The following is a 26,670-nucleotide window of genomic DNA, read 5'->3' on the forward strand; positions in this document are numbered from 1 at the left end:
ACTACCAGGAAATCTAACGAGAGGACAGTGAAACGACAACAGAAAACTACTAAACAGACTACTAACTACTAAGCAGAAATACTTCATAGCACATACAGGGAAACAAAAACTCTCTAGATCACGATGCCAGCAGTATAATTTCAAAAATACTTACATTTTTCTTGTCGGGAGGCGGGGGGTTAATCTATAATTAATCCTTGTTTAAGCCGGAATTCACTTGTGAATCAGTTATTGAGCTGGTTTACGTTTGAACAAACACCAAAGATAGAAATAATCCAGGAGCCCAGTGATGAATGCAAATCACTGTCCATCATTAATCATCAGTGTTACATTACAATATTTCTCTCCATATCACTAGATTCTGTTTTATTTCCCTGCGGGGTCCCTTACTGCTTAGATAACCAAAGTTACGCTGTCCACATTACGGAGGAAATATCTAGCAAATTTGATGCTAAGATAGTTATGTTGTTGGGAACCGTTAATGGCGAACAAAGTTAAATATACGGGCGTGCTATTTGAGTTAAATGAGGTGAGGAGCTGCTGATGAGAGGCTGGGTGTAGAGCATTTCATAATCTGTGCAGGAGACATTTACTGTAATTTTCCACAGCAAATCCCAACAATGAATGTGAAACTTAAAGACTCAGGGGAGCCTGAAACAAAAGAGCAGCGACTGTGGGGGGGGGGGGGGGGGGGGGGGTTTCAAGCTGCGGAGAAGCCCAGAAGCCTTTAAACACACAGATACATGTTTTTTTTCGCCACACACACACACAGAAAAAACATGCTACTTTTTTCTTTTTTTTTTTTTTTACTCTGCAGCATGAGAAAAAGGCATGTCACGCTATAAAATTATGGAGCAGTATCAAAGGAAGGCACACGTCTGGCTTTAATTCACCGTGCAGAGATAAGAAGTCGTGCAGATTTCAACCACCCTAGAAAAACTGAGCTTTTATTTTATTATTTTTTTTATTTTACTAAAGTGCAGCGAGTATGAATGTACTGGTTATCAACAAAGACCTCTGCAAAAGAAAGAAAAACCCGTAGTATCATCATCCTCCCTATAAAATCCGGTTGGGCGGATGAAGAATTTGTCCAATCCGTACCGAGCTTTTTGAGTCCCAAACATAACCCAAGGGTTACAGCAGAAAGCCACAAAAGTTTGCAGACGTTTTAGCCTTTAAAAGTGGATTTTTTTTCCCTCATAATTACTATTAATGAATGACGTGGCACAAATCTTTTTTCACAAAACTGATAACAGGCAGCAGAAAAACACATCTATGTCAACATGTGCTGCTCTGTCAGCTGCTAAATCCTTCATTTCCAGCGCCTCAGTGAGGAAAATGTCTTTTGCCAGTCCTAGAAGTCATTAGAAACTCTTACGAAGTTTCATTGAATCATCGTCATCTTGTTCCTGACTATATGGAACCCTCTGCATATCAGGAGCAACCCATTAAAAAACAAGCTGATACATCGACTGGAGACAGAGAGACTGGTTCCCTTTTTCCTTCCCCCCGCCCCTCTCTGCTCACCCACTCATTCACAGGATTCACAAGATACCTATGAAGAAATGTCTTCTGGACCGGAGTTTCTTAAATTTACAGGTGGAATGAATCAGCAGGTTCTCCTCGGCACGTCTCTCCTTAGCGCTCACGTAGCAGACCTCACTTCATTTAAGCCACCTGACTCTAACTTCCCAGAGGATCCACCACTCTGCGTTTCTGAGGTCTGAGGCCGGGGTCCAGATTTTATCTTTACACATATCTTCCTCCAGAATGTGTCTGGCCCCCCGGCACTGCAAAACAGGACATTACCTGTCCGTATCACTACAAGAAAATTTACAAAAATCAGAAATATAAAATACAGCTGTCCTAATTCAAACATCAGACTGTTCCCCTGCCTAAAGGAACCTCAGACTGAAGAACTTTTGGCCTCAAAAGGCACTTAAACTAGCTCTTTTAAATACCAGATTTCTCTGTGCTAAAGCTCTATTAATTAATGATTTCATCACTGTGCTTAACATCAATGTTATGTTTCTGACAGAAACATGGTTGAATAACAATAATGAACCAATCGTACTAATTGAATCAGGCCATGGTGAGAACCAATGTGCTCCTGGAACGGACACAGAAGACTTTAGAAATTAAAAGAACCATGACGACAACCAGTTTCCTATCGTTCCCGACTCGTACATATCCAGAAAAGCGTGCCCGATTCTCTGAAACATTGTGGTTTTTGGAGTTTCTTCCAGCAACAGCGTCTCATCTTCTGATTTTTTTGCCATCCTTGATCTAACTCTGTCCAGCTTCACTTTTAAAACAACAATCTCTTTGTTTAGTTCCTCATTTTCCCTTTCTAGCCATTCAACCTTTTCTGTCATCTCTCTCAGCGAATCCTGTGCGTTTTTTTTAATAGTTTTGTTTGTCCGTTCCAGGAGCACATTGGTTCTCACCACGGCCTCGTAGTCGGTTTGTAGTCGTTGTACCGTATTCCTGGCTTCCTCTAAATCTGAATTGAGACGTCTGATTTTTTGTTCATAATGTTCATTGCGACTTCGAAGCATCTCGTTCACTGTTTCATAGCTTCTCACGTCGCTGGTGTTCTGGCTACGTTGGAGACGCTCGATTTTCTTCATCAACATTGCCACCATCTCTTTAAGCTGCTCGTTTTCGCGCTCGTACTTCTCGCAGCTCCTCTCAAAAATGTTTGTTCCTTCCACCAGGAAAACGTTTCCTCCCATTGAAGTGGTTTTTACTTTTGCCAAAAAATAATCCTTCTCTGCCATGGTACTTGTCTCTTCGTGTCGAACCTAAAACCGCAAATGAATTTTTCTGTGGAATCTGGGAATACAGAGACAGTGACCAGTGATGTCACAGACAGGATGAGTGACATCACTGCTTCACATCAAAGCCACAAGAAGTCTGTTGCGTGGGTGGGGGGAAAGGTGGGGAGGATGTTTTTTTTTAAACTTTATTCTCAGATACACTGTAAAACGACAGAGTGAAACATTTGTTATGCCTCCAGAAAAACAAATACAGATAAACATATTCAAGAAAAAGCTAAGGGGCTTCGGTTCCCAACTCAAAGCAGTACAGATTTAAATTGTTTTAGTAGCTATTTTCTGTCAGAGTCTTTCATAGTCAGGATATAAAACTTAACTTCATTGTAAAATGCAGCAAGGCATGGCTTTCTCTACCTGGAACAATGAATATGATATTTAGCTAGTGGCAATAAAGGATTTATGAGAAACTCAGAATTGTTAAGCATGATTTCAGTGAGGCCAAGTAAGAAATCTTCCCATAACAGAATAAATTGTGCTTCTATGTTGTTGTGGATAAAGTCACAGATTCTGCCAAAAAGCATCAACAAAGTTACAGCGCCAAAACAAGTGGACAACAGTTTAAGGATATGAATCACAAAACATACAATTTACATCAAATTCTTTCTTGAATATAGAGTTCTCATAAAAGATTAGTGCAAACATCTGCGATAGCTTTTACATAGAACAGTAGATGGCGCTGTAAATGAAATCTCTTTGCATTCATGAACAGGAAGCAGGAGAAAACAATACAACTTCAAACTTTGACCAAAAACTTTTCAACAATTTTTTTTTTGACGTCTATTGAACATTTTCAAATTGTTATTCTTACTATTATTTTAGTTCAGTTACACGGTTTTCACCACTTGTTGTTTGCACATCTTAGAAAACACTTTTTCACTTTTTTTTTTTTTTTTTTACAGCAGTAAAAAAATAATCTCCAATAGGCAGACAGGCCGCCGGCACTGGGCTTCAGTGACAAACACCACCTGTGTGTTTTAAACTTTAAGCAACCTGGCGAACCTGAAACATCTGCCGAATGTGCTATTCACGAGACACTGAGCATATTTTATTTACCCCAAGAATGTGCGGCTCGAAGCTAAAACATTCAGAGTATAATCAGGCAAAACACGACCTGCAGTATAAAAAAAAAAACAGCACTGTGCCATCTTGAATAGTAGAGGAATCTGTGGCCTCAAACCAAAGAAATCCATCCAAGACCAAAATCATGTTCATTTAGTTAATTCATCAAAACTGAGCAGAAACAACACAAATACACCAAATAGCGCAGTAAATCAGTAGAAGTCAACACATCAGAGGTTTTCGCCCAAGTTCTGCTTTGAAACAGGGAACGACAGATTAGGCCTGGTCATTAGTTGCATTTAACTCGGCCATTTTGTATTTGTAGTTAGCATCGGACTTGTCTGACGGTGCAGCAGGGCCACACGCCACGGCAGCGAGTGCCTTTTATCATTATCATTCTGTCCGCGCCACAGAGAGATTTGAACTTTGTTTGAGCATTATGCAGAATTTGCTTTGTTGGCTGAGCTGAATGTGCGACCGTGAGCCTGTCAGTCACCCAGTAATTGCTTTGCCGCTGCCGCGTTCCTCTTCGGATTACCCAAAAGATAGCGGAGCACATCAGCTGTTAAATTTGGGGGGGGGGGGACAGTTCCTTGAGCGAGCTAGCAACGCAGACTTTATTAAATTACATGCTGCCGTCTCTGCCGAGGCTTTCACAGCATGTCTGTGTCAGAAGCAAAACGCAACGTAATTCATGCCTCCTGAAGGGTGACTTTGCATGTATTGTGTGAATTAAAAGGATGGCGAGGATTTTTTTATTTTATTTTAGCAGAACACATTGTTTCATTTTCCTGAAGGTGTTGTAGGGAGCATCTACTTTGAATTATTTATGACATGCACAAAGACCATTTAGTGTCATTTTATGGCCATTTATCACAGAATCCGAAACAATTTCCTTGCAAAGCTGCGCTGAGCGTGTTTTAGAACGATTCTTAAACCTTGGTGTAAAGAATTTTGATTCCATAAACAAAGTAGAATTGACTTCCAAGTTTCTTTTTAACTTTTTTTTACGTTTTTAACAACATAAATGGATTTTACAGAGTTTGGGTTTGTTTATTCACCACAACAGTAAATTACTTAATCTTAGTTGTGTGTTAATTCTAATAATTTGGGAAAATTTTTCCCTGAATCTCACTCAGTGTGCGCTGTACAGTTCATATTTTGTTCCCCCTTAAATACTGCCTCCCCCCCCCCCCTCCCCCCCCGTTTCATTGCTCGGTTTGCTCTCATCTTTCTTTTTATGGATTTCTTTTATGTTCCAAGCCTCCAGATAACGACTACGCTGGCAGACATTTTGTCGGATTTTATGTACACGGTTTGTCTGTTGTGTTGTATTTGGGGGTCTGAATATGCTTTGGCTCGTCAAACTCGATGTTCCTCTGTAGTTGTACTTCCAGGGTTTGGCAGCAGCGGAGGAGTTAGGGTGGGTGGGGGTATTCGTCTTGTCAGAGGAGAAGAGGGGGAAAAAAAAAAAATATATATATATATATACTGCTCAAAAAAATAAAGGGAACACTTAAACAACACAATATAACTCCAAGTAAATCAAACTTCTGTGAAATCAAACTGTCCACTTAGGAAGCAACACTGATTGACAATCAATTTCACCTGCTGTTGTGCAAATGGAATAGACAACAGGTGGAAATTATTGGCAATTAGCAAGACACACTCAATAAAGGAGTGGTTCTGCAGTTGGAACCACAGACCACTTCTCAGTACCTATGCTGTCTGGCTGATGTTTTGGTCAGTTTTGAATGTTGGTGGTGCTTTCACACTCGTGGTAGCATGAGACGGACTCCACAACCCACACAAGTGGCTCAGGTAGTGCAGCTCATCCAGGATGGCACATCAATGCGAGCTGTGGCAAGAAGGTTTGCTGTGTCTGTCAGCGTAGTGTCCAGAGGCTGGAGGCGCTACCAGGAGACAGGCCAGTACACCAGGAGACGGGGAGGAGGCCGTAGGAGGGCAACAACCCAGCAGCAGGACCGCTACCTCCGCCTTTGTGCAAGAAGGAACAGGAGGAGCACTGCCAGAGCCCTGCAAAATGACCTCCAGCAGGCCACAAATGTGCATGTGTCTGCACAAACGGTTAGAAACCGACTCCATGAGGATGGTATGAGGGCCCGACGTCCACAGATGGGGGTTGTGCTCACAGCCCAACACCGTGCAGGACGCTTGGCATTTGCCAGAGAACACCAGGATTGGCAAATTCGCCACTGGCGCCTTGTGCTCTTCACAGATGAAAGCAGGTTCACACTGAGCACATGTGACAGACGTGACAGAGTCTGGAGACGCCGTGGAGAGCGGTCTGCTGCCTGCAACATCCTTCAGCATGACCGGTTTGGCAGTGGGTCAGTAATGGTGTGGGGTGGCATTTCTTTGGAGGGCCGCACAGCCCTCCATGTGCTCACCAGAGGTAGCCTGACTGCCATTAGGTACCGAGATGAGATCCTCAGACCCCTTGTGAGACCATATGCTGGTGCGGTTGGCCCTGGGTTCCTCCTAATGCAGGACAATGCTAGACCTCATGTGGCTGGAGTGTGTCAGCAGTTCCTGCAAGATGAAGGCATCGAAGCTATGGACTGGCCAGCCCGTTCCCCAGACCTGAATCCGATTGAGCACATCTGGGACATCATGTCTCGCTCCATCCACCAACGTTACGTTGCACCACAGACTGTCCAGGAGTTGGCGGATGCTTTAGTCCAGGTCAGCTGCTTCTTGTATTCCCACAGTTATCTCCCTCGAGGTGGTCACTTCCGGTCCCGTCACAGCAAAGACTGGTCGCTTTTAAGTCCTCAAGACTGAAGCAGTCGGGCCGACGCGTAGCAGCTGCAGCGACAAGGTTTTCCACGAACTGTGGAGAGAGGACGGCTGCTGGGTGGAGTCCGGAGGAATCTGTGAAACACACCCAACACACACCCGCAGAGGGAGCAGCAGGGCCTCATGTTCGGCCCAGGGTCAGCTGCATTAACATTAGCAGGGTTGGTTCAGAGCAGCCCACCCTGGTTTATTCCTTCTTTGACCTCCGGCAGCAGTAACAATATTCTTGACTCTGATTTTTCTACTTTACGCTTCGATCTGAGCCATTTTAAGTATAAACCTGTGAACCTATTATTACTCTAATGTTTATCCCATGTTGTACTTAGGCTTAAAATCCATCAAATACAACTTAAGGCTTCTGGATATGGGGTAATATGACTCATCACCACCCATGGTATACTTCCACTAGGGGGCGGCACAACCACTCCCCAAACAGGCTCTTATAATGCTACTGTAGCATTATAGGGTAAAGATACTGAAATCAGTATCTGATTTGCAGAATCCACATGGCACTTGATTCGATACATATACATAATATTGTTTACATTTGATCATCTGTAGCTTAAAAGGTTAAATTCTTGGACTGGCTTTTAACTCACTTTGGATTAAGACAAACATAATAAAAACATAATTTAAAGACCAGCCTGGGATCAATTGTTTGATCAGAAGGGGATTGAAAACACAGTTGTGATTTATGAAACTTTTACCCTGCTTGTGTCTTAGCCTGCGCTGTATGTGGGAATATGACATGCTTGTTTCAGTTTCTTAAGCAAATGCAGTCGCAAAATCCAAGTGAGACGTCACAGTTGCCATGTCTACCATTTAAATACAGTTAATGTAAAGAGAAATGCATGTATTTCAGCAGTTTATGCATTGTTATTCTCACTGCTTAGCAACTGAGGTTTATATTCAAATTATTGGAACTGTGACATCAGTGTGTGACACCGTGACATCAGTATGTGAGACTGTGACGTCACAGAGACGCTGTGACATCACAGAGACACTGTGACATCACAGAGACACTGTGACATCACAAAGACGCTGTGACATCACAAAGACGCTGTGACATCACAGAGACACTGTGACATCACAAAGACACTGTGACATCACAAAGACGCTGTGACATCACAGAGACACTGACATCACAAAGACACTGTGACATCACAGAGACACTGTGACATCACAAAGACACTGTGACATCACAGAGATACTGTGACATCACAGAGATACTGTGACATCACAGAGACACTGTGACATCGCACTCTGATGTCAGTTTCGCACTCTCATGTCACAGTGTGACAGCGTGACATCAGACATTACATTAGAGTGTGACACTGTGACATCACAGTGCCTCCTGTAAAGTCTTGGTTTCCCTCAGAATGCTGTGCAGCATGGAACAAAAAGTGAAATATCTCACTTTTGAATGGATGTGATCAAAACATTTTTTATCTTTAACCTAAAATGCTAAACACATCACTTTTGATGAGTACATTCCTGAGACTCTGACATGTTCCACAAACTCTTTGTATCAAATCTTCTGCCCGTCGTCTGGCCTGTAGCAACACACCTGTATTAAAGAGTCCAAGATGGCCACACAAAGCAGCATTTTTAAGCAATGGAAGATCTTTTCCATTGCTACACTGTGTTTGATCAGTGACCAGCACTGCAGTTCTTCTATGAGAATGAAACAAGTAACACAGATAGACCTTTTTTCATTTTCTTATCGATTTATTTCATACATTTCAAAATATGTGATTCTATGACAACTTTTATGTTCGATTGACCAAAATGCAAAAATTCACCTATCAAACAGAACCATTCAGAAACTCAAAGACTCATATCCAGACACACTTGTAAACTAGAGTCCAGCGCACATCAGATCATTTAATACGTAGGCACGGTTCCAGACAGTTCAAACAAATCTCAAGACGAGCCTCTTGGTGAGAGTGTATTTGGGCTCTGGCATCTGCCTACTAGGTATCAAACAATGGTTGTTGACCTTCCTGTTCACACGCGTTAAGACGGTGAGTATGTCATCTCTCTTCGGGCTGTGAAGAAAACAAATAAAAAAATTATGCAACCTGATTTGTACAAACTTAGCAACACAACACCAAAACACAGTAAAGAAGACCAAGGTTGCTCCAAACCAGGAAGACTGGAAACATTTTAAGGTTGATTTTTCTGGACTGGATTCTGGCTGGCTTCCTGCTTTCTTTGTGCTAACTGGCTAAAATGTTACAAGGGGTCACCAGCTATGTTCAGGGTCAGCAAACGGCAGGTCGGGTTCTGGCCGCCATTTTGCAAATTAATGCATAGCTTAAAACCTGTTATTTTACTTCGTCCCTGACATCTACTACTTTTCTTTAAGACATATGTTTTTATGTGTAAACTAATGGCTGACTTACAGACTGGTAGGTCACTAACAAACCGTTTCCAGGGGCCTACTTAAGGAGTGTTAGAAAACAATTTTTTAAGAGACGAAAATAGATTGAACAGAAAATATTAACCAATACATACCAACATGTATTCATGCTAAAATTAGTTTGTTTGTTTGGTGTTTGTCATATTTACATAAATTTTAGACTCAGCTGTGGCTTTAAGTGTTGTACATACATATATATATACACTGCTCAAAAAAATAAAGGGAACACTCAAATAACACATCCTAGATCTGAATGAAAGAAATATTCTCATTGAATACTTTGTTCTGTACAAAGTTGAATGTGCTGACAACAGAATCACACAAAAATCATCAATGGAAATCAAATTTATTAAACAGTGGAGGCCTGGATTTGGAGCCACACACAAAATTAAAGTGAAATAACACTACACGCTGATCCAACTTTAATGTAATGTCCTTAAAATAAGTCAAAATGAGGCTCAGTATTGTGTGTGGCCTCCACGTGCCTGTATGACCTCCCTACAACGCCTGGGCATGCTCCTGATGAGGTGGCGGATGGTCTCCTGAGGGATCTCCTCCCAGACCTGGACTAAAGCATCCGCCAACTCCTGGACAGTCTGTGGTGCAACGTGACGTTGGTGGATGGAGCGAGACATGATGTCCCAGATGTGCTCAATCGGATTCAGGTCTGGGGAACGGGCTGGCCAGTCCATAGCTTCGATGCCTTCATCTTGCAGGAACTGCTGACACACTCCAGCCACATGAGGTCTAGCATTGTCCTGCATTAGGAGGAACCCAGGGCCAACCGCACCAGCATATGGTCTCACAAGGGGTCTGAGGATCTCATCTCGGTACCTAATGGCAGTCAGGCTACCTCTGGTGAGCACATGGAGGGCTGTGCGGCCCTCCAAAGAAATGCCACCCCACACCATTACTGACCCACTGCCAAACCGGTCATGCTGAAGGATGTTGCAGGCAGCAGACCGCTCTCCACGGCGTCTCCAGACTCTGTCACGTCTGTCACATGTGCTCAGTGTGAACCTGCTTTCATCTGTGAAGAGCACAAGGCGCCAGTGGCGAATTTGCCAATCCTGGTGTTCTCTGGCAAATGCCAAGCGTCCTGCACGGTGTTGGGCTGTGAGCACAACCCCCATCTGTGGACGTCGGGCCCTCATACCATCCTCATGGAGTCGGTTTCTAACCGTTTGTGCAGACACATGCACATTTGTGGCCTGCTGGAGGTCATTTTGCAGGGCTCTGGCAGTGCTCCTCCTGTTCCTTCTTGCACAAAGGCGGAGGTAGCGGTCCTGCTGCTGGGTTGTTGCCCTCCTACGGCCTCCTCCCCGTCTCCTGGTGTACTGGCCTGTCTCCTGGTAGCGCCTCCAGCCTCTGGACACTACGCTGACAGACACAGCAAACCTTCTTGCCACAGCTCGCATTGATGTGCCATCCTGGATGAGCTGCACTACCTGAGCCACTTGTGTGGGTTGTGGAGTCCGTCTCATGCTACCACGAGTGTGAAAGCACCACCAACATTCAAAACTGACCAAAACATCAGCCAGACAGCATAGGTACTGAGAAGTGGTCTGTGGTTCCAACTGCAGAACCACTCCTTTATTGAGTGTGTCTTGCTAATTGCCAATAATTTCCACCTGTTGTCTATTCCATTTGCACAACAGCAGGGGAAATTGATTGTCAATCAGTGTTGCTTCCTAAGTGGACAGTTTGATTTCACAGAAGTTTGATTTACTTGGAGTTATATTGTGTTGTTTAAGTGTTCCCTTTATTTTTTTGAGCAGTGTATATATATATATATATATGACTCGTACTGACGACCGAAATTCTTTTCCACTCAACACAAAGTCACTTCTTTCAGGTTTCTAAATTCCATCACTTCAGCCCTTAACGGTCACCCTCAATGCACTTCCATGTAAGTCAATGAGTCCATGAGGACACCGATGTGCTCATGGCAGTTAAGGGTTTTAACTTGGCGGGGGCAACCTGAGTGACCACCACACCCACCACCACCTTCTTCAAATCAAACAAAATTGGTGTCAGTCATCTGTGCTGCGTGTGTGTGCTATTGTGCAGAAAAAACGTTTTTTGCTGCACAACACATTGCCAACACATCGATGGCAACGACGTGTTGCCATTGTTTTAGAGATATTAATGAAAGTGTAAAGGTCAAGAGGTCATCCGCCACCCCCACCAAATCAGACGAAATTGGTGTCAAGCATTTGTGCTGCAAAAAAAACCCCCATTCATTTGTGCCGCTATCATTTTGAAGATAGCGGCATAGTAATGTCGCAAGCAAAAAATTTTGCTGCACAAAAGTTTCAGACCAATTTAGTTTGATTTGGGTAACGTGGGGGGACAGGGACCGGTTGACCTTTCATGACCTCTGGAGAGATTTATTCAGAGTGCCACAAACAAAAACAAAATTGCAGCACAAACCAGCACAAATGTTTGACACCGATTTTGCTTAATTTGAAAAAGGTGTGGAGGGGCAACTTTACTCAGGTGGGTACCTGGATATCATTTCTGGATAACTTTGCACTTATGTGTCTTTGTTTGTTTTTTTTCCATCCAAGACATAATATCTTTCCTCTGCGCATATCTTCACTGCTAAGCTGAAAAACACAGCTCACGTTGAAAATGAGTTTTAAACGACCCCGGACACTCGACAAATAAAAATACAGGGCCAATCCAGGTAAAAGAAACAACCGACTAATGTCTAATGTCTCTGCTGAGGTAAAGGACAACATCCGTTACGCCGCAGACGCCCAAACGTGAGCTCGGGGGCGGGGGTTGTTCAGACGTCCCCCACCCCGTTCAGTCGTTCTCCTTACCCTTCATACCGCCGGGCTGTTGTGCTGTCACGCTGACACTGACTGATTCGGATCAGTGGGTCCTGAGAATTTGTCTTGACTGCAGACGGCTGGGGAAACGGACCGTTCATCACCTTAATGGAAGAGTATTGATTGCGGAGCAGGAGCATGATACCCTACTGCAATAGTAATGGACTTCCTGAAATCACTGATGAAAAGGCACCACGGGGGAGGGATGTCCTGGAAGAAGGGAGACGCTGTTCCCCTCATTGTTGGCACCTTGTTATCTGTTTGAATGTGTGCGTGTGCCACACAGGACTCCGCCGTTCTTTTTTGTTTTCAATCTCTGTGCACTTCTTTGACAGATAAACATATTAAAAGTTCCCCCACAGCAAACCACCAAATCAAGATTAATCTGCTCTTGTTTCGATGCGTCAAACTTTGGCTGCAGAGCAATTACCTCCCTCTGCAAAGTTGCGTTCTTCACTCCCCGTAAGCTGCAAGGAAGCCCCTGCATTGCATTTCACTGCATTACATAATTACCAATCAGATGCCCGCTTCTGGAGCCGACGCCTCCTGGGACTGCAAGCAAAGCCTCGGATAAAGTCACTAATCCAGTACAGGAAGACGCGGCGCTGCCAAATTTAACACAAGCGCATATAACTGATGCGATATTTATTGGACTTCCACCCAGGGGGACGGTGGTGTTTACAGCATTTCCTGTTGTTTATCAGGAGTCTGTCTACCCTGTTAAATACGAGGTGTTTGTTTGTCGTAAAATATGAGACTATAATCAATCATTTCCAAAATGTTCTACAAATGGAATGGCATTTGATTTGTACAATTTAATCGCAAAACACATTCATCTTAGATTGAAATGAATAAATAAAAATACAGAAAGTTCGACTTTTCTCCACGGCCGCCTTCAGGTTTGCCCGCAGATTTGTTTTAAGTTTTGTCACATTAAGTCTTGAAATCTGACGAGAATATTTTAAAACTTTCTTTTTTTTATTCCAGTGAAATTATTCTCTCCTTTTTTTTCTTTACTTTTTTATTTACTAATACAACTAAGGCTTGGTATTTACTTTTGTTATTTGTGTCTATTACTAACATTTGTTTGACATTCTTGAACATATAAGTAGTGAGAAAAGCAAAAACAATCATCTGTAAGGAGAAAATACCTTTTCTTTTACTAAGCTTTTAGAAGTTCATTGGGCATATTTCAGGCTCTTATTGTGAAAATCTAAAAGTAAGTTGAGTCTACTCCCCTCCCCCCCCAAAAATAATGAAAAATTAAAAAACGTCTTGTAAGATGACTTCAGGCCTTTGTTGGATCATTTTGGCAGCACAGACCTGCACGTGTAATCAAAGTATTTCAAGCGAAACAGAAGGCATAAAATCCACATTTTAATATTCTGAACATCAGCTGCAAGCAGAGTGAGTGCAAACATCTGATGTGGTAGACAGAAAAATATCTACAAAAATATAAAACACCAAACTGGTGTTCCGTAGAGACTAAAAAAAAACCAACAAAAAAACATCCCAGCTGTTCTTTCTCTTGGAAAGTTTATTTGTTGGATAATCGAAATCTGACCCAGTTTTTCTTTAGCAGTAATAAAAGTACAGTTTTACTGGTAATTCAATTTCAGATTGGTAATACTGACCAACACATTGCAAAGTTTACCATGCTAGCTATCAAAAAAACCAATAGTTATTTCACTTCTGTCCACCACTTTAATTAAACTGGTGTACCGGTAAGTGTGAGCAAATACAGAAGTAAACATGACATGAATCTGTTACAGGAAGATACGAGGAAACGTTCAAGGCTTTAGACGGAAATTATTTAAGGTTATAGAAGAAGCAGTGAATCAGCCACTGGTCACATAACTTAGAAAACTCAACAATAACCCAAAGACAAAGTAGATATCTGTCAGAGTCGGGCTTGATGTTAAAACTCAAATTTCCCCACTCTGATCGTGTTCCAGCTTAATCTCTGATTTCTCACTGGTGTTTTCAGCAGAGAAAAAAGAAAAGAAAGAGTTTTTCATAGAATAAAAAAATAAAATAAGATAAAAACTACTCAAAACTACTAAATCTCACGCTGTGATGGGAACGGCTCCACATTATACTGGAAAACTAATTTGCTCTGCTGAGACCTCTTCTTGCGTTTTCCTGCCAGCTGGGGTTCGTGGCAGAATGAACAGGAACTTCGACGCGGTCCAGTTACCGAGACGTTGTTGCCGCTGCGACAGAAGCAGCCGGTGGCCTGCCGTACACACTCATTCACTCACTACCTGCACTCGAAAAGACGCGGGAGGAGAGAGGATGTGCACCTTAGAAAGGATGCTCATTTGAACAGAAACACAGACATGCAGTCCTGGTCGTGGTAAAGCTGTTCAAATGAACAAACCTTTATTACGGTAACTGGATGGTTTATGAAAATCCAACTTTTCATTCCTGTACATTTGGCTTGTGGGGAAAACAAACCCATTGTATTTTAACAAAATCACTCACCCATAACATTCCCGTCAAAATAAATATACCAAGCATTGTTGTCATTACTATAATTATTCATTTATTTATTTTAATTTATGCATCTGGTATTTCAAATAGTTTATGATCTCATGCATTCCAACAAAGGTTCCCACAGAATCACAGATCCTCTGCCATGCTTACAGTGGGCATGAAATGCATAATTATAATATGATGCAATGTAATATAACATAAAAGCTTTGGCTCTACTAAAAAAAAAGAGAGAGAGAGAGAAAAAAAAATCTGCTCCAGTAAACATATTTATTCAGAATCAGATGTTTGAAAGCCTGTGGTACAGAGACAGGAAGTGGCTGATTTAAATAAGCCACCCTACATGAAACACCCGGCGTTGTTTACTTGACGCGAAGCTTACATCCTCTGAAATGTTTGATGGAAAGGAGCCTTTTCTTCACAGATCAGTCTAATCCCCTTATCCTGTGATCCTACATGTCAGAATCAGTGACAGCTTGTCAAGGTATGGGGACCGATCCACAGAGCGCTGGACGACAGCATCATCCCCTGTGTGTGTGTGTGTGTGGGGGGGGGGCTGCTACAGAGCCTAATAACATAAGTCTCCAGTAGCTCATGTTCGAATGCATTTGACAATCCCCCCCCAGTGATTAGTGGAACAAATGTCCGCCTGTCGCATTACAGCTGTTGTTTTCTCGGCCATTTGTGCAGCTTTCATGTCCTGCATGCTTTTTATTGGGAGATCATCTCATTACATGGTCTGAATGTGTGGGTGTGCACTGGGTTTGTTTATTGTTTTTGGGGGGTTTTTTTGCATTGAATCACTATTATCTTCCCAACTATTTGCTTCTGCATGCTATTGATTTTAAACCACCAGAGCGCTTCCTCACCTGGTCATGTTTTTTTTTTTTTTTACCCCCTACATTCATATGGAAATTACTCTACTTTATATTGCTATAAAATATGTAAATGGCTATTGTCAGTTTTCCTGTTTCCATCCGACTCTGAATCGTATTGTCCCGTTATGTCTTCTGCCCGCTTGAAAGTCACTCATGCTTGTCAGTTTTAGTAACAAAGAGATGAATGAATCAATTACAATTAGATTTCTCGCCATGACAAAGAGCCTGTGTCAACTTGTGTATCGAGCTTTTTCTCCTTCTCCTGTTTCTTCTTCTCTCTCCTTTGGCCCTCCCGCACACGCCGCGAGAGAAAGGAGAGAAAAACCTCCTTCCCACATGAGGTTTCTGGACTGCAAAGAAAGCAAATGGAAAACAAAGGCACTCTGTTTGAAGATCAGAGGTGGAAAACGCTCAATAGTGAGAACAGAGCCAATGTGCAGCAGTTTTTTTTTTTTCCTTCTTTTTTGTCACTATTAGGAGATGTTTTCATTTACAAGCCAAGTTTTTCGAGAGGGAGAGAGAGAGAGAGAGAGTGTAAGAAAAATGACTCCTAATTACAGCAAATTCCAACGGGAGTATCTGAAAAAGGATGAAGGGTTTTTATTTAAATAATCTCACAAATTACTCTGACACACTCTCTCTCTCTCTCTCTCTCTCTCTCTCTCACACACACACACACACACACACACACATATATCTACCTGGAAACAGACCATACAGTCTCATTCCTTCACCGTTGGCTTCAGAGAACCTCTAGTGGAACTGGGAGGACAAGTTCAAGCGCACTTCAGCCTGAACTTGGGCAGAAGTGAAAATGTGTAGGAGTGATTTTTCTGCTTTAAATTAGCAACAGCGGCCTTATGAGCCAAACAGAGTGTCTCTGTTTGTAGGGCTGGTTAACGCTATTTGTGTCCACGATGTTACTTGCATGAAAATTGCCCAGACTTTGCTGTTCAACACGTCTTGTTTCTCTGGTGAGCCAAGAGAAATAAAGAATTTCTTTTTATTTAAAAAAAAAAAATAAAAATAAGTAAAAAAATAGGCGAGTTATGAGCAGCGGGGTGTGGGAAAAGCCGGTGAAAAGGAACCACGCGCTCTTCCAGGGGTTTGAGTGCGATATTAATTATCCTGATGTGAGTCGAAGTAAGCTCACGCTGCGCCAGAGGGGCTGGGAGGAGATCATTAAAATCAGAGCTCAAAACGTGCACGACAGCGTCACACACACACGCACACACACACACACAATACACGAACCGATGCGTTTGCTCTCGCGTGTAGCTATGCTTCGACATAAAGTCAAACACACACACACACACACACACACACATGGGCCGGGCGTGCGGACAGCTGTTAATCAAGCTAAGATAAATGTGGGACAGTGTGGTTTTAACTGCAGTGTTGTCTGCTCGGTGTGTTGGAGCCATCATCAAAGGGAACAGGCCTGCGGGGGGAGGCGAGTGCAAGCAACTTATGTGTTTCCAAACCATTTTTTTTTTTATATGTCAGGTGAACCACAGCAGTGTTGAAGGAGGCGCACATGAAAGACTTGTTAGGACCTGCTAACAACAACAACAAAAAAATGCTACAACAATGGTCTCCTATTGAGCGATGAGGGTACGGAGACTAAAGTTAGCACATTAGCACAAAGCGGTCGGCTGAGGCCTTTGAGAGGATTTTATCAATATTTTGAGAGGAATACTCTACGCACACATTTTAAAGGGGCGGTAGCATGTATTTTCCAACCACATCGTGCCATTAGATAGCACAATCAAGTAACTACGTATTTTACGTTCAGTTGTTACAAAAAATGCTGTGTGTATCAAACATGATGGAATTTAAGATGGACTTTGTAATTTGACCCCTTGAAATTGGAGCTCTGTCTCTTTAAGAAGCTCCTGCTCCTCTCGACACGCCGTATTGAGCGAGTCAAAGCAAAATGCTTCTCATTATGCCGTTTGCAAGCATTTTTTAGCAGTGTTAAACTGCATCTTGAGAACATGGGGGTCTAAATATATAGTTGTGCTTCGATACATCAATTTGCTGCCACAGCAGATTCAAGGATTCCTCAAACATGCATGAAAGAATCAAGGCAACACTCCAAGAATGTTTTTATTTTATTTTTTTTACAAGTGAATAACATTTTAACATGATATTAAGCTCAATAAAGTTGATTTTGCATAATTGAAGAATCTTTATTCAGTGTAAACAATCCCAGTCTGGATTTGCGTCGGCCACATGGAGGTTTTCATGCCCGTCTGACGTGCCGCCGCTTCTTAGCTTTAACAAATCCATTACATTTCCATCCATCCTAAACTGTGTTTCAAAGAACTTACTTTCATGTAACACTTACCCCGATCAGTTTTGATTAGTTTGCGGATCGCAGTCGAATCTCCCAGACACGGGCATCCGATTCTGAAATGAGCTTTCTTTTCCTCACCGGCGGAGGACAGGCCGGGCCTCAGAGGCAGGCTGAGGAGCCCCGTGATCCAGGAGGCGGGGACGCGTCAGAGCGGCTCTTTCGCATTGATCGAATTTGGTTGAGTCGGCTCGGCCGTCTTATCAGTATGCCTCCTCGGTCCATCCCTTTGGAGGTTTGCCAAGCGAGTCCCACTGAGAGGAGGCCGAGGAGGCAGAGCCCAGCGGAGGGACGGTTTGGCCTTGGGGAGAAGGGAATGCCTGGCCCTGTGTGTCAGGTCTCTCAGATAATCAGAAGATGGCAAATGAATGAATGAATGAATGACTGATCAAACGCAGTCCGTGATGATTGAAAACTGTCAGAAAAGAAAGACTTTCAGTCTAGGAAGTTTCAAATCAAACACTGTATTTAGCTTGTCGCAGAATTCACATGACTTGTACGGCTCATATCCCGCCTGCCACTGCTTATGGAAGCATTATTTATTAGCTGACCCAGTCAACAAAGCAGAGCAGCCCGAGAAATACTTCCTTTTTTATTCAAATATATACAAAGATGCAAAAATGCTGAAACGCTGACTTCCTTTCAAATGAGACTAAACACCAATACCAACTAGAAGATGATTGATCAGTTTCAGTCTGGATTGTTACTTCTCTTTATTTTGCCACTGCAGTGCAGCGTTTTCTGTTGGCTTACTGCGTTGTGTTTTGTCATGTAAAGCACTTTGACTTGCCTTGTTGCTGAAATGAGCTACAGAAACAAACTCGACTTGATTTGATAATTAGGCATCAAGCTCCGCACTCTCCATAATAGCCGCTTTGTTGAGATTTGGTTTGATGCAGGAGACGAAAAACTCGCAGGCAGCGGTACAAACGCACAATACAGTTTGGTATCTAGCTGCGTTTCTCCACAGGGATTCTCGTAATTAGATCAGATGCACGTTTTAAAAATGAAGAGCAGAGGGGAGACGAGCTGGATCGATTCATTTTGTGTGAGGTTCACCAACTCAGTGAGTGGAAGAACAACAAAAAAAATCTAGTTTTGTCAGCTAATCCACTGCTGATGGATTGCTAACAGCTGACAAGTACATTCATTTTTAAACAAAAATCATTTATTTATCTTTTTGTGTTGGTATAACCAGCTAAATCGATTTCTCATTTTGCCTAAGACAAGATTGCAAGTGGCAGTTTGGAGAAGAGGGCTGAAGGAACAAAAAATAAGAACATGACACCACATCTTCACCACTTTGTCTTGAAATAGCGTCAACGCTCTTTTTATTCTTCTTCTTTTGATCGCTTTAAATGCGCTAACTGTCTTTTAGACGTCTGCGATCTCTGTAAACCTCCTGATGTGTGCGACCGGGTCGATGTTGAGCTCACCGGGGTCTCAACCTGGTTTAGTGAGGGAGATGGAGGGAAAGACAGGCCGTGCCATCTAAACTGATGGAGTGACCTGAATTAGCCAAATTAAATTAGCCGTCCTCAAAGCCTCTGAACCTTTACTGGCAAGTTTCGATGTTGCCGCTCAGGATATGAGAGGACAGCTCTGATATAGTTCATGTCATTGTTTGTTTGCACCAGTAGGACAATTAATAATTAAACAAACACTGAACGCTGAGAAAGAAACGTTGGTTGATATGGGGGCAGATCCCACTGTGATTTCTTGTTTATGCAAGATTTAATCTGAAATTGTACAATTTAGGATGAGTTTATAAACCATTAAAACAGTTGCCTATTTCTGACGTTTACCTCTCCGATTGGTTGCTTTGTTGGTTGGTTGCTTGGTTTGGTTGCTTTGCTGGATAAGGACAAAGTGGGGCATTCCGGAAGAGCGGGCTTTGACATGGACGATCGACCTTGTAACATCCGCTCTCTGACGTTCCCCAAGCTCTCCGATTCTGGTGAACCGGAGTCGATAAAGTACAAGTTGCTGCAGCCGTTCCCGTTCCTTCTCCCCGACGGAACCTAACCAACGGCAGCCCACCAGCATTACCACATAGTGGTTTGCTTGCTTTCTACAATTTAACTTTAAATCGTAGAAAAAGTGCTCAGGGATGGCTGCCATGGAGTTCCACAGGGTTGAGTGCTTAGAACAATGCTTTTTATTTTTTGTTTTGATGATTCCACTAGAGAAATTATTCGACGACATAAGATAAATTCCCATTGTTATTCTGTTGACACTCGGATTTACTACACAATTAAAACCAGACATTTGCATAGAGCAAAATTTCACATCTGTTTCTTTTCCCCATTGTGTGACGTACCGTAGGTAGTGTTGTTGAAATGTGCAAATAATCTTCACTGATCGAGTGATTGATCTGACTTGTAAGAGAAAATAAGTTGTCTGGTTTGACGTCAGTGGGAGTTATTTCTTTGTATTTTTTATTTTTTTTACAGAGTTTGTACAACGCTTTCTGTATTTCTTGATGAAACTACACGGATCAAATCAGGTAGTGATTAGACTATAAGCATGTCTGGATTCTTATTTTGTTGTTGTTTTAGGTTTTGCCACCTTTTCAACTGTCCCATGGGGACAAAATGCTTCTCTTTCTTTTTTCCTTTTGCGTAGGCTTCAAAGTTTTCTTTTTCACTGAACTTAGTCATGCAATAAATTAGAACGTAAACGTCCCCGCGAGTCTCGCTCGTCAGACAAAAAGGACCTTTAAGAAAATAACAACCTTTATAAAACACGCTTTTCATTAGGCCCAAGTTTGAGTTTTTCAAATGTCACATTGTCTGAAAATCAACGTAATCTTAGAGAGCGACGTGCATAATTGATCTATATAATGCGTCTCGGGGATAAACTTCCTAAAATAAACGGACTTTTAAATAATATTCAAATTTATTGAATGGGTCTGCGTATAAACGGGTTATTTTGAGCCATCCCTCAGGCATGAGGACCACTTTTCCTCAGTCTGCTGTCTTTACTGCTGCCAGCTGCCTATGTGTGTATTTGTAGTTATTGCTGCCATTCATTTTGTGGCCCTCTCTTTGTTTTTCCTCCTCATATGAAGCACTCTCAACTCCCCAGCTGACGGAGAAAGATGGCTCCATTCCTGAGCGTGTTCTGTCATCCATTCGTTCTCCCCCGTTGTGCGTGATCAGAGCTGAATAGGAACCAAAGTGAATATTTGACACAATTAAATCAACTCATTTCCGTATGATTTTATTTTTTGTGATTAATACTTTGTCATTCCCTGAGTAAATGCGCCAGACTGAATGTAACTCGGTTTAAATCTGGACTGAACGGCAACAGGATTGTACTGGAATGAAAATGCACTGACCGCCTTGGTTCTGTGCCATCCTGTGACCGATCATGGTAAACTGAATCCATGTAAACAAAACTGAATGTGATGAAATGTGCCATGCTTCTATTCTTTTTCTGCTTCAAGGAAAGAGAAATGAAGCGAGAGACTGTTACAACATGCATTTTCTACCAAAATGACACGTCGAACAAATAAAACAGAAAAACACAAAGCGAAATGTTAAACATTTACACTGTTTTTCTTTTTCAGGCAGCATTCCAGGTGTCCATTAGAAAGGTTGCATAAAGTCTCTCAATACCGTCAAGTCCCACAATATGAATGCTAACAAGCTCATTTAGTGGGCTGCATTGTGACTGGAGACTGATTTGGACAATATATAGCGGAGCGGTCAGAAGCGCCGCCACACGTAACTTATTTGTGCAACATGGATGGCAACCGTATTCCAAACGAATGAGCATTAGCTTGAATTACGATTAAATTAGCATGTTTTTGTTTTTTTTTCCTGCCCTTAAGTGACCGTAGCTGTTTATGTAACGTTTCACTTTTGTAAAAAAAAGTAATTAAAATGCGAAGCGTTTTGGACGGGTTAAGTTGTTCGTGCAGCTCAAGGCAAATGGATGGACGCAGTTTAAATAAAACAGAAGCTTATTTTGAAATAATATGATTACGATTCTCCCACACTGGGAGATATTAAAATTCAACCACAATTACATGTTTGTTTGTATTTTTCCCCCCTGGATTTAGACAATATGTCCTACAAGCAGAAAGGATGATGAACTACTGGTGCCCACTTAAAGGTGTTTGGGTTCATCTGGTCAGTATGGTCATGTAAATCTGCCATTCTGCCGCAACATTTCTGCATAACATCAGCTATTAAGTGCCTGGCTTAAAATCAAGAGCATATGAAACAGACAATTTAAACATATTCAGTAATAGTGCAAATGAACGAGACGTCTGTATGTCCAAGGCCTTCCATGACGCATCATAAAAGCATTGGGTACCACTTTAGTTAATTTTTTCTGACTTTGTCAGATTTTCACTGCAAATTAGATGGGTTTTTTTCTCTTAATTCATTGCGATAGACCAGATAGAAAAAAAATGTTTGAACAACTAAAATTTTGAAACTTGTGAATTGAGCTGCCTTGAGTCAACCGCCTCTTGGCGTACTTTTCAGCCGTCTGTCGCCAGAACTGAGACGGACATAGTCCGACCCGTTGCTATTCGTTGAAGACCTCGAGCTTAGTCAAAATAGCAGGCCTGAAGTCCCGCCGCGGACTCTCACTTTGAGTTACACCTGTCCTATGACATGCGCATTCAAACCAACACATTTGATCAAAGGCGTTTTTTCCCGTCGTGTGTTTAAATGTCGGACTGCTGGAATGTGCGTCTCAGCCCCGGTCGCTAAGCTAATTCTCAGCCTCTCTCTTCCCGGATTCTCTTGTATTTCTCCTTCCTGTCAATCAGGATCGAGGAAAAAAAAAAAACCCTACCACAGCATGATGCTTCCACAGCCGCGTTTCAGTGTGACGACGCTTCATGCATGTGCATTTCGCATACCATTATTGCCTGCAGGTCAAGAATATTTTACACACCCTTATGTAGGTTGTGATAAACTGCAAATAGGACGACTTCAATAATGGATTTATGTTGCCACTCTTCCATGGACACCAGATTTGCGATGGGAAGACAACATGAACAGATTCTTCCACCTGAGCACCAGAGCTCTGCAGCTCCCTTGTTGTCTGCTTCTCTAGTTAATCCTCTCTGGTATCACTGAGAGAAGGAAGATTAGCTTGTTTTCTTTTGTTTTCCACTGATCATCTGTCACTATGTCATCCTGTCACAACATAGTGACAGCTTTAGCGAACGTAAAGCAACACAGTTTATAAAAGTCACACGCCGCAGCTTTAAGTGGATCTGTTATTCCTAAAAACCCATTGAAAACCATCTAGCATGTGTTAAGGAAGAATAATTTATAAATTAACTTTGGACAAAACGTTTGGCTCTCTCTTCCTTAAACTTCCGGGTCCTCTCAGCGGGCGACGTGCAGCCACAAGGAAAACAACAATGCGTGTTGACGTCACAGAATCACAGAGTTTAATCCCATACAAAGCAACGTATGAATCAACAACAAAGCTGCAGAGGAACAGAGATATGCATTCTTTACCTGAGACAGACAAAGACAGACAAAGACAAACAAAGACAAACAAAAAAACAAAACAAAGACGCGTCTTTGGAGAGAGCCGATGCAAAAAAGCGAAATAGTGGCAGCTCTCTGAATTTTTAGTCCTGTGCACGAAGTCTTATACTGAAGGTGTGTCTTTCCTTTTTAATATATTCAATTAAGGCGTACCTCCGGCTGACCAACTGGAAGCTACCTTGGACACTCAGAGAAACTTAGAAACTCTCCCTAATTTTACGGCAAAGATCAAAGGCCATTTGCTCCCTGGTAAAACAAAAGAGCCAACAGCTGCGTCCTGACCTCCTGGGTTCTACGGTCATTTTGGGTACAGAGAAACATGAGATAAGATTTCACAGATGCCTGTGAAATCCGAAGTCTCTCCCGTTATCTCCCCCAGGCTCAAGTAATAGTGCCCTGGAGAAGATGCTAATTTTACGGCCTCCTGTGGTCTGAATGCTTGCCCATCTGGTTTAATTTTAAATCCTTAACACAAACCTGTTCAAAATTAAGAAATTTGTTCAAAATAAGAGTGTTCAATATACCTTTTACACATGCCGTAAGATTAACTGTATTAAGCACTAAAAATAATCATTTTTCCTCAACACATGTCACTTCCTTTCCTCCATCTGTGCACTACTGTGCGCCGCTTTAAAATCAAATAAAACACATTAATGCCTACGCCTGAAACTTGATTTATTGTTGAGGGTCAGGGGGAATAGGCCTCTTTCTAAAAATAAAAAAAATAAGAAATGACTGTTCACTGTGGGATTTTCTCCGAGCACATAGAAATAACAAGGAATAGCTTAATTTTCAGTTGCACGTAAACACCTCTGTACTGCCATTAAGCTGTCCAAAGAGTTGCCTGCAGAATTTTAGGTTCTTATGGCAGGCTGTTTTAACATAAATTCAATTTTGTCTGACTTTACATAATTACATTCAGTTGCCTGCAAAATTTTAGGTTTCATGCAAAAAATTGTCAGTAAATTCCACAAACTAGAAAGCTTGGCAATGTGGGATCTATAGTGAACTTTATGCTCTGGAAAGCTGCTTCAGAAATCTGCAAATAATTTTCTGTTTATTCACTCCTGAAAAACAAGCAACTTATAAATGTTTTGAAAAGTGATTTACATGTTTAGTATAATAATTACATTTGCTCTTCCTTACTGTAGGTTCAACAAGAATTTATCATCGATCATACAGGTGAAAAGATCTAACATGAGCCGTTGTTCTGACCATCTGTGCTACCTCGTCGTTTCGCTGTCGTGTCTAAAACTTTTACCGTGATGTTTACAAACCGAAAACTATAGCAGGCTGTGTTAATGTTAAATATTATAATTTCTGATCACGCATTTCTTTATGTGACGAGACTGAAGTGGAAGCTTAGAAGTTATGCTTAGCATAGCATTGGAACAATTTACACGACAAAAACACAAAAATATCACTTCATCAGAATATCCTACCCATTTAAAATGAAAAGCTATCGCAGATGTTTGCACTAATCCTTTTATGAGAACTCTATATTCAAGAAAGAATTTGATGTAAATTGTACGTTTTGTGATTCATATCCTTAAACTGCTGTCCACTTGTTTTGGCGCTGTAACTTTGTTGATGCTTTTTGGCAGAATCTGTGTGACTTTATCCACAACAACATAGAAGCACAATTTATTCTGTTATGGGAAGATTTCTTACTTGGCCTCACTAAAATCATGCTCAACAATTCTGAGTTTCTCATAAATCCTTTATTGCCACTAGCTAAATATCATATTCATTGTTCCAGGTAGAGAAAGCCATGCCTTGCTGCATTTTACAATGAAGTTAAGTTTTATATCCTGACTATGAAAGACTCTGACAAAAAATAGCCACTAAAACAATTTAAATCTGTACTGCTTTGAGTTGGGAATCGAAGCCCCTTAGCTTTTTCTTGAATATGTTTATCTGTATTTGTTTTTCTGGAGGCATAACAAATGTTTCACTCTGTTGTTTTACAGTGTATCTGAGAATAAAGTTAAAAAAAAACATCCCCCCCCCCCCGCCCACGCAACAGACTTCTTGTGGCTTTGATGTGAAGCAGTGATGTCACTCATCCTGTCTGTGACATCACTGGTCACTGTCTCTGTATTCCCAGATTCCACAGAAAAATTCATTTGCGGTTTTAGGTTCGACACGAAGAGACAAGTACCATGGCAGAGAAGGATTATTTTTTGGCAAAAGTAAAAACCACTTCAATGGGAGGAAACGTTTTCCTGGTGGAAAGAACAAACAGTTTGGAGAGGAACTGCATGAAGTACGAGCGCGAAAACAAGCAGCTCAAAGACATGGTTTCAACGTTGATGAAGAAAATCCAGCGTCTCCAACGTAGCCAGAACACCAGCGACACGAGCAACTATGAAACAGTGAAGGAGATGCTTCTAAGTCGCAATGAACATTGCAAACAAAAAATCAGACGACTCAGTTCAGATTTGGACGAAGCCAAGAATACGGCACAGCGATTACAAACCGACTACGAGGCCGTGGTGAGAACCAATGTGCTCCTGGAACGGACACACAAAACTATAAAAGAAAACGCACAGGATTCGCTGAGGAAGATGACAGAAAAGATTGAATTCCTGGAAGCGGAAAATGAGGAACTAAACAAAGAGATTGTTGTTTTAAAAGTGAAGCTGGACAGAGCCAAATCCAGGATGGCAAAAAAATCAGAGGATGAGACGCTGTTGCTGGAGGAAACGCCAAAGAGAACAATGTTTCAGAGAATCGGGCGCACTTTTCTGGAAATATACGAGTCGGGAACGATAGGAAACTGGTTGTCATCATGGATCTTTTAATTTCTAAAGTCTTCTGTGTCCGTTCCAGGAGCACATTGGTTCTCACCGTGGCCTGATTCAATTAGTACGACTGGTTCATTGTTGTCATTCAACCATGTTTCTGTCAGAAACATAACATTGATGTTAAGCACAGTGATGAAATCATTAATTAATAGAGCTTTAGCACAGAGAAATCTGGTATTTAAAAGAGCTAGTTTAAGTGCCTTTTGAGGCCAAAAGTTCTTCAGTCTGAGGTTCCTTTAGGCAGGGGAACAGTTTGATGTTTGAATTAGGACAGCTGTATTTTATATTTCTGATTTTTGTAAATTTTCTTGTAGTTATCCGGACAGGTAATGTCCTGTTTTGCTGTGCAGGGGGGCCAGACACATTCTGGAGGAAGATATGTGTAAAGATAAAGCTGGACCCCGGCCTCAGACCTCAGAAACACAGAGTGGTGGATCCTCTGGGAAGTCAGAGACAAAGGGCAGTGAACGCTGCCCTTTGCTAGTTAAATCAGATACAGTGTCACCAGGAAAAGAAATCATTCTCGTTTTCTTGGCATTGCAAACGTGACTGATTCCATTTACTGCTCATCTCCAACAATAAGCACTTTTGGCATACCTTTCGTTTTCCTGGTGGTTTACCTGATTTGTCCTTTGGAGC

General features: G+C 41.9%; 1 long non-coding RNA gene across 1 annotated transcript; it reads right to left on the reverse strand.

Annotated features, from left to right (window-relative positions):
- Nucleotides 1–8,419: 8,419 nt before the first annotated feature.
- On the reverse strand, nucleotides 8,420–26,315 carry LOC116721117 (uncharacterized). The gene is made up of 3 exons (XR_004339528.1): nucleotides 26,304–26,315; nucleotides 13,127–13,131; nucleotides 8,420–8,764 (listed from the first exon to the last, which is right to left on the reverse strand). It is a non-coding gene; the product is annotated as an uncharacterized LOC116721117 (long non-coding RNA).
- Nucleotides 26,316–26,670: the final 355 nt, after the last annotated feature.

The sequence above is a fragment of the Xiphophorus hellerii genome, chromosome 6 (genome assembly GCF_003331165.1).
Source record: "Xiphophorus hellerii strain 12219 chromosome 6, Xiphophorus_hellerii-4.1, whole genome shotgun sequence".
Classification (NCBI taxonomy): domain Eukaryota; kingdom Metazoa; phylum Chordata; class Actinopteri; order Cyprinodontiformes; family Poeciliidae; genus Xiphophorus; species Xiphophorus hellerii.